The sequence below is a fragment of the Mesoplodon densirostris genome, chromosome 6 (assembly GCF_025265405.1).
Source record: "Mesoplodon densirostris isolate mMesDen1 chromosome 6, mMesDen1 primary haplotype, whole genome shotgun sequence".
Classification (NCBI taxonomy): domain Eukaryota; kingdom Metazoa; phylum Chordata; class Mammalia; order Artiodactyla; family Ziphiidae; genus Mesoplodon; species Mesoplodon densirostris.
Window position 1 is genome coordinate 83,643,996 of NC_082666.1, and position 12,079 is coordinate 83,656,074.

The following is a 12,079-nucleotide window of genomic DNA, read 5'->3' on the forward strand; positions in this document are numbered from 1 at the left end:
GACACGCAGGCTCAGTAGTTGTGGCGCATGGGCTCTAGTTGTTCCGCGGCATGTGGGATCTTCCCAGACCAGGGCTCGAACCCGTGTCTCCTGCATTGGCAGGCAGATTCTCAACCACTGCGCCATCAGGGAAGCCCACTCTATACAATTTTTAAAGGTTACTTTCCATTTACAGTTATTACAAAATATTGGCTATAGTCCCTGTGTTGTACGGATAATCCGTGAGCCTATCATATACCCAATAATCTGTACCTCCCACTCCCCAACCCATATATTACCTCTCCCCACCCCGTCCACTAGTTTGTTCTCTAAATCTGTGAGTCTGCTTCTTTTTTTGTTATATTCACTAGTTTATTGTGGTTTTAGATTCCACATGTAAGTTATATCATACAGTATTTGTCTTTCTCTGACTTATTTCACTTAGTGTAATGCTCTCCAAGTTCAACCATGTTGCTGCAAATGGCAAAAATTTCATTCTTTTTTATGGCTGAGTAGTAGTCCATTGTGTGTGTGTGTGTGTGTGTCTGTCTGTGTGTGTGTGTGTATACCACAGCTTCTTTATCCATTCATCTGTTGATGGACACTTAAGTTGCTTCCATATCTTGGCTATTGTGAATAGTGCTACTATGAACATTGGGGTGCATATATCTTTTCAAATAACAACCTGATTAAAAGATAGGCAGGTGGGCTTCCCTGGTGGCGCGGTGGTTGAGAGTCTGCCTGCCGATGCGGAGGACGCGGGTTCATGCCCCGGTCTGGGAGGATCCCGCATGCCGCGGAGTGGCTGGGCCCGTGAGCCATGGCCGCTGAGCCTGTGCGTCCGGAGCCTGTGCTCCTCAATGGGAGAGGCCACAACAGTGAGAGGCCCACGTACTAAAAAAAAAAAAAGATAGGCAGAAGAACTGAACAGACATTTTTCAGGCAGAAGAACTGAATAGACATTTTTCCAAAAAGGAAATGCAGATGGCCAACAGGTACATGAAAAGGTGCTCAAGACTGCTAATCATCAGAGGAAATGCAAATCAAAAGCACAATGAGATATCTCCTCACACCTGTCAAAATGGCCACCGTCAAAAAGAACATAAGTAACAGATGTTGGTGAGGGTGTGGAGAAAAGGGAATCCTTGTATACTGTTGGTGGGAATGTCAATTGGTGCAGCCACTGTGGAAAACAGTATGTAGATTTCTCAAAAAAACTAAAAACAGAACTACCGTATGACCCAGCAATTCCACTCCTGGGTATAAATCAAAAACAACCCAAAAATATTAATTCAAAAATGTACAGCTGTTCTTTAATTTCTTACTACCCTAAAAACTGAGTGGGGCCGGGGGGAATGCCACTTACACATCGTGATGGGATGGTCATAGCTCTCACTGCCCACACATAAACAGAGAGTGCAAAGCCGCCTAGAATCTGTAGGCACGGAACAGTATAACATTTAAGAGTTGGGTAATATTAAAAGGATGCTGCAGAAAAATTGAGGGCCACCTGTTGTTCTTTATCCTATAGAAGAAGTGCAGAACACTAATTCCTTAGGCCTCTGAGATGCCCTCCCCTGCCCTTAAGTGTCTGCTGGCATTTGTTACAGATTAACTGAATGCTCCTGCCGGAGCACTTTCCAAAGTTAAAGGAAATTCTATTTGTTTTAAAACAGGTTTTGGCAGATTTTTTTCTACAAAGATTCAGTTAGTAAATGTTTTGAGCTTTGCAGGCCATGTGTTTATTGCCACTACTCAAGTCTGCCGTTAGAGTGCAAAAGCCACTGTAAACAATATAAATGAATGTGTATGGCTGTGTTCCAATAACAACTTTATTTATACAAACAGCCCAAGGGCTGGATTTGGTTTGAGGACTGACTGTAGTTTGCTAACCACTGTTTTAAAGGTTGGCCCTTTATTCTTTATGGGCCAAGAGGGCACTTACTTTTTCTTAGTAGCCTCTTCCTTTCTCCATACTTCCTCCAAACATTTCTTCAGCAGGTAATTGTATTGCCAGGATCCTGCTGAAAGGCCAGAATGTTCTAGCACAAGTTTTCTTTTGCTCCACTGGCTTTTCAGGTGGTTGAGAGCATGGGTGGGGGATACTTGTCAACAGGTGGGACCAGATGGGGAAATGTCAGATTGCCTTATACACCCCATTCCCATTATGGTTCTAAAATACAAGCCACAGCCAAAAGCCTGTAAGTTTCTTTCATTTGATGTTTCTCTCCAAGAGGAACATTTAATAGGGGCAAAAACCTTATTGTCAAAGGCCTATGCAGTCCAAATGAAAGCCAACCTCTTACGTTGACACAGCCGCCTGTCCACAGGCCAGGTGTCCACGGCAGTGGTGACCTCTGTTAGGACAATGACAACATGCCAGACGAGTTGAGAGGCCAAGGCCAGTGCAAGCCTGCAGAGCTGAAAGTGAGACTGAGGAATTACCAGTTGCTTTTCAAAATCTCCAACTTCATCTGCTGTAGGACAGTGAGAAAAACAGAGAGCAGTAGCACTTCTTGGTGATAGTGACTAGGAGTACAGATTCCAGAGTCTTTCACTGCATTTTATTTCTGTGTTCAGAAGTCTTCTTGTGTTTGTCTTTAAAACCTAATGTCTTCCGTTAGGGCATAAGGAAACCTGGGCTTCGTACTTTATGAAGCGCAGTTTGCCAGGTTAAGGGTATGCAGGTGCAAGGAACTGAAGGATGCTTTGGTATCTCAGTCGCTGGGCACGCCCTCCTCCCTCCACAGACAGGGGTCTCAGCTGCCGCCAGGTCATTGCTACTACCTCCCTGAGGCTTCTCTCCAGCGAGCAAGGCCTGCAGATGCCCAATTCTATGATTAATGGAGGTCACACCAGCTGTTGTTACCAAAACCAGGGAAGACCTTTTTCTTGATGTTTTTCTTTTTTTCTTTACTGCTGTGCATTTGCATTGAACTTGAAGTGTCCAGGTGATCCCTGGTGAAGTACAAAAGTTGGTTTCACACATGTGCAGCTCTTCTCCCTGGAGCCCACTCTGTTGTAGAAAAACAGTCCCTCCACAGTTGCTGTTTGCTTGGAAAACTCAGTCCCTTCAGCCTTTCTGGGCTCTTCCTGCATATTTCAGTATTTCTTGTTGGCTTCCCTGGAAATGACTTCAGGGAGGAAACTTGTGAGCTGGGGAGCTGTGGGTTGCATCACAGGCATTTGGTGGATTACAGTGTTGCTGGCTTCAGTCTTGCATGCATTCTTCAACAGCAGACATCCGCTTCGCTCTTTGCAAAGTGCTGATACCCAAAGTGCTGCATGACTTGTGTCAGAGAAAAGAAACAGGCATTTTAGATGCTCGGTGACCGATCTTGATGGTTTACTTTAGCCTCTCCCATCATTACCTCCTGGGAATAAGATCTGCACTCAGAGTGCATCTTCTTGGTCTGGAGCATTTCTTAAGGTACTCTTCTTTTGTCTGTCTTCCACCTCAGTGCTGAAAATAAGTAGCCACCCCACAAAAGGTAGACAAATTTGAGTGGAGGGAGGGGACTGGAGGCACGGAGAGATGTAAACGGATGTTATGAATTCATTTGTCCATAGCTCCCCAGAAACACTGCTTTCAGCATCTGACCCTTTAATTATAAAGCAGCTACACCTGGTCCCAAAACCACGTCTGCCCACCTTCCAGGGCCTGGCTCCCCTGTCCTTGTTGTACTTGAAGCTAGTAGCATCCCTCCTACTGAGGCAGCTAAGGGAAGACCGTTTCCTTTGGCATTTTTCTCCTTCTGGCATATTCCAAAGCTTTAATTTTATGAGAGGAAATCTCTACTCAGAACTTCCCAGTCTCTGATCTCATGGCAAGGAATCCTCATGTCCTCTCACCTTGGCCCTGTTTCAAAGCACATTCCTAGGATTGGGAACTGAAGGCAAGAAGCATCGACAAGGGGGTGGGCAGGCTGTGAAGGGAAGGTCTGCTTTGCTCCTGGTGGCCTTCATGTTGACCTGCAGGGCAGTAATACCTTTCCTCAAGGAAAAGGTGATGAAGTCAGGGTTTAGAAGGGATTTATATGGCAGAGATTTTTTAAAATTTTTTTTTATTGAAGTATAGTTGATTCACAGTGTGTTAATTTCTGCTGTACAGCAAAGTGATTCATTTATACATATACATATATTCTTTTTCATATTCTTTTCCATTATGTTTTATCACAGGATATTGAATGTAGTTCCCTGTGCTATTACAGTAGGAACTCGTTGTTTATCGGTTCTGTATGTAATAGTTTGCATCTGCTAACCCCAAACTCCCAGTCCTAATCCATCCCTCCCCCACCCCCTCCCCCCTTGGCAATCAAAAGTCTGCTCTCTATGTCTGTGAGTCTGTTTCTGTTTCATAGGTAGGTTCATTTGTGTCATATTTTAGATTCCACATGTAAGTGATATCATATGGTATTTGTCTTTCTCCTTCTGACTTACTTCACTTAGTATGATACTCTCTAGTTGCATCCATGTTGCTGCAAATGGCACAATTTTGTTCTTTTTTATGGCTGAGTAGTATTCCGTTGTATACATGTACCACATCTTCTTGATCCATTCATCTGTGGATGGACATTTAGGTTGCTTCCTTGACTTGGCTATTGTGAATAGTGCTGCTCTGAACATAGGGGTGCATGTATCTTTTCGAATTATAGTATTGTCCAGATATATGCCCAGGAGTGGGATTGCTGGATCATATGGTAGCTCTGTTTTTAGTTTTTTGAGGAAGCTCCCTATTGTTTTACATAGTGGCTGCACCAATTTACATTCCCACCAACAGTGTAGCAGGGTTCCCTTTTCTCCACACCCTCTCCAGCATTTGTTACTTGTAGACATTTTAATTATGGCCATTCTGAGTTGTGTGAGGTGGTACCTCCTTGTAGTTTTGATTTGCATTTCTCTAATAATTTGCTATGTTGAGCATCTTTGCACGTGCCTATTGGCCATCTGTATGTCTTCTTTGGAGAAATGTGTATTTAAGGTCTTCTGCCCATTTTTCAATTGGGTTATTTATTATTTGTTATTGAGTTGTATGAGCTGTTTGTATATTTTGGAAATTAAGCCCTTGTCGGTCACATCATTTGCAAATATTTTCTCCCATTCCATATGCTGTCTTTTCATTTTGTTTATGGTTTCCTTTACTATGCAAAAGCTTGTACGTTTGATTAGGTCCCATTTGTGTTTTTTTTGTTTGTTTGTTTTTATTTCTATTGCCTTGGGAGACTGACCTAAGAAAACACTGGTATTATGATTTATGTCGGAGAATGTTTTGCCTATGATCTCTTCTGGGAGTTTTATGGTTTCATGTCTTATGTTTAAGTCTTTAAGCCATTCTGAGTTTATTTTTGTGTATGGTGTGAGGGTGTGTTGTAACTTCATTGATTTACATGCAGCTGTCTGACTTTCCCAACACCACTTACTGAAGAGATTCTTTTTCCCATCATATATTCTTGCCTCTTTTGTCGAAGATTAATTGACCGTAGATGTGTGGGTTTATTTCTGGGCTCTCTGTTCTGTTCCATTGATCTATATGTCTGTTTTTGTGCCTGTACCACACTGTGTTGATTACTGTAGCTTTGTAGTATTGTCTGAAGTCTGGGAGGGTTATACCTCCAGCTTTGTTCTTTTTCCTCAGGATTGCTTTGGCAATTCTGGGTCTTTTATGGTTCCATATAAATTTTAGGATTATTCTAGTTCTGTGAAAAATGTCATGGGTAATTTGACACTGTATTAAATCAGTAATGTATTTAATACAGGTGTATTAAATCTGTAGATTGCTTTGGATAGCATGGCCATTTTAACAGTATTAATTCTTCCAATCCAAAAGCATGGGATATCTTTACATTTCTTTGAATCTTTAATTTCCTTTATTAATGTTTTATAGTTCTCAGCATATCTTTCACCTCCTTGGTCAACTTTATTCCTAAATATTTTATTTGTGTGTCAGAGATTATTAATGAGGGCAATAAATAGTTCCCCTGTTGGACACTTATCTTTCTTTCAAAGAAGTCAAGATTTCTGAGGAGGACCACGTAAAGCAAAGAACACTGTGCAGTTAAAAGATAGGAATTCTGAAAGGTTTAAAACACACAGTTTTCCTAGTGGGGTCATTTGAGATGAAGAGGTAGAGCTGTGGTGGCAAAGAGTTGTCCCCATTTGATCTCTCCTGTTTCTCCATGAGGCAGAACTCTTCACAGTGGCCTGTGCACTGGCTGCTGTGAGAAGGAAGGATGCTGAGATTCAGCTCAGACTCAGAATCCGAGGCTCACTCGGCATCATCTCCCCTTAATGATGCAAAAACTAGACATACAGACAAGGAGAATAAACTAGGAAGGAAGCTGAGAGGACAGCAACTCCCCTCCATTATTATCTTCATTTCAGTATTGACAAAATCTGTGTCCTGGTCTTGGGACCAGAAAATGCTATCCATAACAGTAAATTCCCAAAAGAAAGGGGTCATGGTCAGCTTTCCAGAAGTCCTCATTTTCCTAGACATTTCAGTAAGGAGTGTCTTCAACATTGCTTACGCCCTCACCATGACAATTCCTAGGGAACTGGTTTTCAGCGAGGTCGCTGAAGACGTTGTCAGTGTGGGCCGTCTGGAGCCCCTCAGTGCTTCCCTGTCCTGGCTGCCGGACACTGGCTGGAACTCCTGTGGAGAACAGCTGTTCCAGGAAGCACGGTTTACCCGAGCATCTGCAGGTGCTGAGCCCTGGAAGGCACTCAGCAGCATTCACAGCTAGTCGAGCTCGAGCTGCATGCCCCGTTAGCCCAGCAGGCAACTCCCCCCCGCCGCCCCCATCGCAGGCCAGGTTGATGGTTTAGTGGGTGGGAGCCCCGAGTAAACAGAGGCATCCTGGAATGGACAGTTAGTGCTTTCTCTTCCCTTTGTTTTCTCCTGTCTTCCCACCCTTCCACTCCTCCTTCTGGCCTGTCCACCCTACCTAACAAAAAACCAAACTGAATAATCAGCACAAATGTTTTCCTTCTAGGGGGACTATGGGGATCTGGCATGGGTAGGGGGAATCAGGTGGGCTTGGGTCCCTTTAAAACAGATACAAGAGCAACTCTAGATGTAAGCCTTTATACGACCACATGTTCACATTCTGCCTGCCTACATATTTTCCAACAAAAAGCTTATCCCATCAGATTCTTCCTTCAACTGCATTTGGTAGAATTATGAAAACCTGGCTTGTTTTTTTCTTCCCCTAAATACACCCCCTTTCCCCAATTCACTGAGTTGTAGATTTAGTTTAGCTGTATTGGCTCTCTGTTCCAAATTTTGGCCTCTGACTAAAAGCTGAAACTTTGCCTCCCTTTCTAAATTTGATTACAGATGAGTATCTCTGCTTCTAATTATGGTCTTAAGTAGAAAGAAGGTACACTTTCTCGTCTGCACAACCTATAGGGTTCTATAATTAACTGTGTTTAACTGGTGTTGCTATTTGAATATTTTTGTCCCTGCCCAAATGTTCAATGACAGACTACTGACATTTTGTAAAGTGTCCTGCTGTATAAATGTATGTGTGACTTGAAGAATTACACTTTTGCTGTGGAAGTTTTACATTCCAGTAAGGCCTCACCATAAGAATAATCCTCTTCCTTTATTCAAAAGAAGGTACAGCCTTTGGAGCTTAGAGCTGGGATTGTCTTGATTTCACCCATTTTTACGTTCGACTTTGGAAAAGTGATTCTTTCATCTAGAAAACAGACGTAGTAGTATCTGCCTCACAAGCTTGTTACAAGTAGTGATTAACATAACATACAGCAAGCTCCTAGCATAGTAAGCACTTATAAGTGCTAACCCTTCTTTATGCAGTGCTTTTCAAAGCACCTGGTGAATGACTATCACACACAGATGGCCAGGTCTCTCCCAGAGAGGCTGATTCTAAAGGTCTGGGTGAGCCCATGAATTTGCATTTCTAATAAGCTCCCAGGTGATGCTGAAGCTGCCCATCCACAGACCAGACTTTTAAATGGCACTGATTTAAAAGATCACCCAGCTTTTTCAAACACATTCTTCTTCTTTTCATGTCATCAAAAAACTTGTGAGCAGTATGCTGCTGGGTGCTGTGAAAGTCATTTTACAAAGGAGTTTATAATGTAAAATAGATATTTAGATAAAAGCCATCTACTATTAAAGAATATATCTTCAAGACGAGTAAGCACTTACATCATGTACCCACAAGAAGGAATGCATGTCGGGGTTGGTAAGTTAGTAATAATGTGCACGTTGAAAGTTTTTTAGAAAACTCACCTTTTTAGGTATTCCAAACCTCTAGAACCAGTACCTTTCTCTCAACCTTTCTTAAAGCAGCAGTTTAGATTAGAAGAGAGAGAAAAACTTAATAGCGTGTTTTAAGTACCGTTTCAGAAGCAAATTATGTAAAACTTACAAAAGCCAAACATCTAAAGAAAATCAGAAGCTCAGTTACAACTGAGCCAAATGAGTGCTTTAAGCATTCTATCAGCTTTATGTTAAATTGTGGTGAAGCACTAAAAATATTAAAAATCAAAAAAGAGAACCAAAAGAAAAAAGACAACTTCCAAAATATTGGTTTAATGTCTAATTCTGTAGTGAACACAAATACTGTCTGGGTAGTCGTGGAGGATTCTGAAATTAAGATCCATTTACAATTTGAGAAATAATTATATGATAACACATAGCTGTCAGTACTTACAAAATGTCTTGTTATTTAGTTGCCATAACATCAGAGATGCATGTTGTAGCCTTGACACATTGTCTAGACTCTTTAAGTGAAAGGGGGAAAGAAGGCTTACAGTAATTATATGAGTTATTTCCTGAGTTAATTCCTCAAAAGGACGTATTACACTTAATGGCAGTCCTTCCTACCAAGCTTCATCCAAAGTAATTTATTTGAAAACCGCTCACAGGGGTAGGGCTGTGGGCACCGTTTTAATAACTGGATACATGATTTGTGCCACTGCATGCATATATCATTTCACTGAGCACATGATTATGAAGTCAAGTTGACAGAACAGGGTTTCACTGCAATAGGAGATGTGGACACGGGCATGGAGTTAATCTGCTCCAGCTTTCAGCACACTGGCCCTGCTTTATTGACATTTGATCCACACTAATAACATTGGCATGTGTCTCTTTTCTTCGCTGTTGGCACAGCACAGACATTCAGACAGGGCACTGGACTTTTTAGTCGATAAACGAAGACCACACAATTAGAATCTCTTTAGCGGTGTCCAGTGGTTTGACACTTGGTTTGAGCAACTATGTTCTTTGCAACACAAATCTTGTCTACTACCTACATTACCTTTTGTTATATGCAGATGATGCAGGGTTTTTAAATAGTACAATATGAAAAAGAGCGAATAGTTTTAAGTACTGAATCAGAGTAAAAATAAAAGGGTGGGGATTAGAAAAGTCAATGCCCAGCTAGTTGAAACAACAATAACAATCAGTGTCTATTTCTCTCCCTGTCAACTCTTTTAGCAAAATGCAGTGATCGTGTTTGGCTGCATTTTAATTCCTCTCCTCAACTTTTATGTCCACATGAAACTAATGAGCGTTCCAGCTCTGCATAAAGTGAAGAGACCAGGCTGGGAACCACTCAGCCAGATAGACAAAACCTGTTTACATTCGGCTTTGAAACACTTATTTGAATGGTGATTATGCATAGTTCTTCTGGGTACCTAGTTTATATTTAATTTTTGTTCCAAATGTGATTTTAAAATGATTGATAGCAATGGAGTGATTTTCAAAGGTGGAGAGGAAAGGGTGTAAGGGAAGAAACATAGGGTCTGCTAATCCAGCACTCAAATAACTGACCCATGAGTAATTAAAAGTTGGCTGAGGTTGTGGAAACAAGACTGCCCCTCATGTGATGGCAGCCTCAAGTCTCCTTTGTAGTTTTTGGACATGAGGCCATGAGCCAAATGTTCTGTCTAAACTGTTTGGGAATTGCTTTTAAGTTCGACACTCTTGGAAAGGTATTACGTGACAAGTTGTTGCTTCAGTGCCCTCAAATGGCACAATAGCCTCAACAAATTAGAACTGAAATTAGAACTGTTGGGCTAAGGAGTGGTTGTAGACCAATTTTCTGCCTCCATCCATTTCTATGTCACAATATTCACTTCAGTAACATCTCTCTGGCAGGAAGTGCCATTTGAAAAGGTTCCTCCTTCCCTACCTCTGTGTCTCGTTTTCACCCAACACACACCTTCTGGGTTTTACATGAAGGTAGGTAAGTCAATTGTGTTTATAATGACCCAACAATTTCTTCCTGGCCAAGTCCAGTTTCAAGCCACAGACTTGTGAAACAAGCCCTACTGTGGTAGTGCGTGGATTGTAAGATCTCCTGGATGTATGTGCCATCCATAATCTATCGAAGATCATTTTCAGTGGGAAGACATTCATGTAAGGAGCCACTGTTTCCATCCCCGTTATCATGAGGGAAAGTTGCCAGATCCAATATGGTCCTCGTTGAAATGTTGCACCCTTTGTTTCAGAAGTAAACTGTTACAGGTATTCTAAAAAATATACAGATATTCTAAAAAAAGAAAAAGGCCTTCCTGTCCATATAAGGTTTGAAAATCACTGCCTCCCATTAACCCCATATGGAGATTAACAAAACATATTTGAATATTCCAAAGATCTGCAGTGTTCTCCAGTAAAGAGATCTGTTCAACTTTGACTCAGCCTTTTCTCAATTTTCTGACCATGGGACACTTTGAGAATGTTGCTAAATACTTTTTATTTTTCTTCTTTCAAGACCTCAGGCGTATGCAACAGGTGATTTTCCTGTTTATTGCTTTTCTCCAGGGAAAGCTGCCTAGTGTCAGCCATTTACCTAACACAGTCCCTAGTTACGCCACCTAACCCTCCAGCTTTAGAATCCAGCTGGCATTTTAGAGGGAGCCTCAAACACATTGATAGAACACTTTAAAAAATCAGAATTGTAATGTATTAAGTTATAATGAGATTAAACTGGTTATTTTTGGTTTTAGAAGGGTGCATTTTCTCCCAGTGGGAAGATCCACATGGAAGTTCAAATGATAACCACCAGTTTCCTTGGTGAACATGAAAGTAAAGCAAGGAGAGGTGACTGTATGTCTTAAATAGCTGTCAACATCCACTTGTCATGACCTTAGTATTTGTCTGCACTGAAGGACAGATATGTCCCAGTAACTGGACATGGTTGTTCCTATGACAATGCTAGAGATGCTTTTCCCTCTCTGTTTGCCCCAACAAAAATAATAGATGTACATAATTTTTTTAAAGTACTTAAAAAATTTTTTTCTCTTGCCCCATCTTTCATTTTCTACTTTCTGGGTCCCATCTCTATAGAAATCTTTTGGATATTTCTTCAGATAGTCAAATCTACATCACATGCCTATGTAAATAATATGCCTGTTTCTTCATATGCTAGCCTTATACATATCTATTTTATACATATCTATTATACATATCTATTGACATCTCTTGATTCTTGATGAGGATTCTTTTTATTTTCCTTTATATTTTGTATCCCTCAGGATTACTTCACAGAAAACAGAAGTAATTCCAGTGATTTCAAGCAGGAAGAGATTTCATATAGGGAGTTAGGAACTTAGAAAATTATTAGAAGGGCTGGAAGGGCAGAATTTAGGCTGCAGTTCCAGGCATGACTCCCTGAACTGGTTAAGATTAATGGGCATGGTTTTTCATTGAGGAGTAATTTACATACAATTCACTTTTTAATGTGAATAATAAGTTGTGACAGATATATATAGTTGCATAACCATCCATTATTTCAAGGTATAAAACAGTTCCTTCATTCCCAAAACTTCCACCATGCCCCTGCCTCCTACCTCCTAGCCCCTGACAGCCACTAATCTGTTTCTGTTTAAGTAGTATTTTCTAGAATGTCATATAAATTGAATCAGATAGTGCCTGATCTTTTGTGTCTGACTTTTTCCACTTAGCTTAATGCCTTCAAAATTCATTCATGTTGTTTCAGTTATTAGCAGTTCAACAGTTTTTATTACTAGGTAGTATTTCATTCTGTGAATATACCATAATTTGTTTACCCATTCACCAGTTGATGGACATCTGAATTGCTAACAGTTTTTGATGATTATGAAT

The 12,079-nt window shown here is 41.0% G+C and overlaps 1 protein-coding gene across 1 annotated transcript in view; it reads left to right on the plus strand.

Annotated features, from left to right (window-relative positions):
- Window positions 1-12,079, plus strand: part of PCSK5 (proprotein convertase subtilisin/kexin type 5) — a 334,111-nt gene that overhangs the window by 285,018 nt on the left and 37,014 nt on the right. The window lies entirely within an intron of this gene.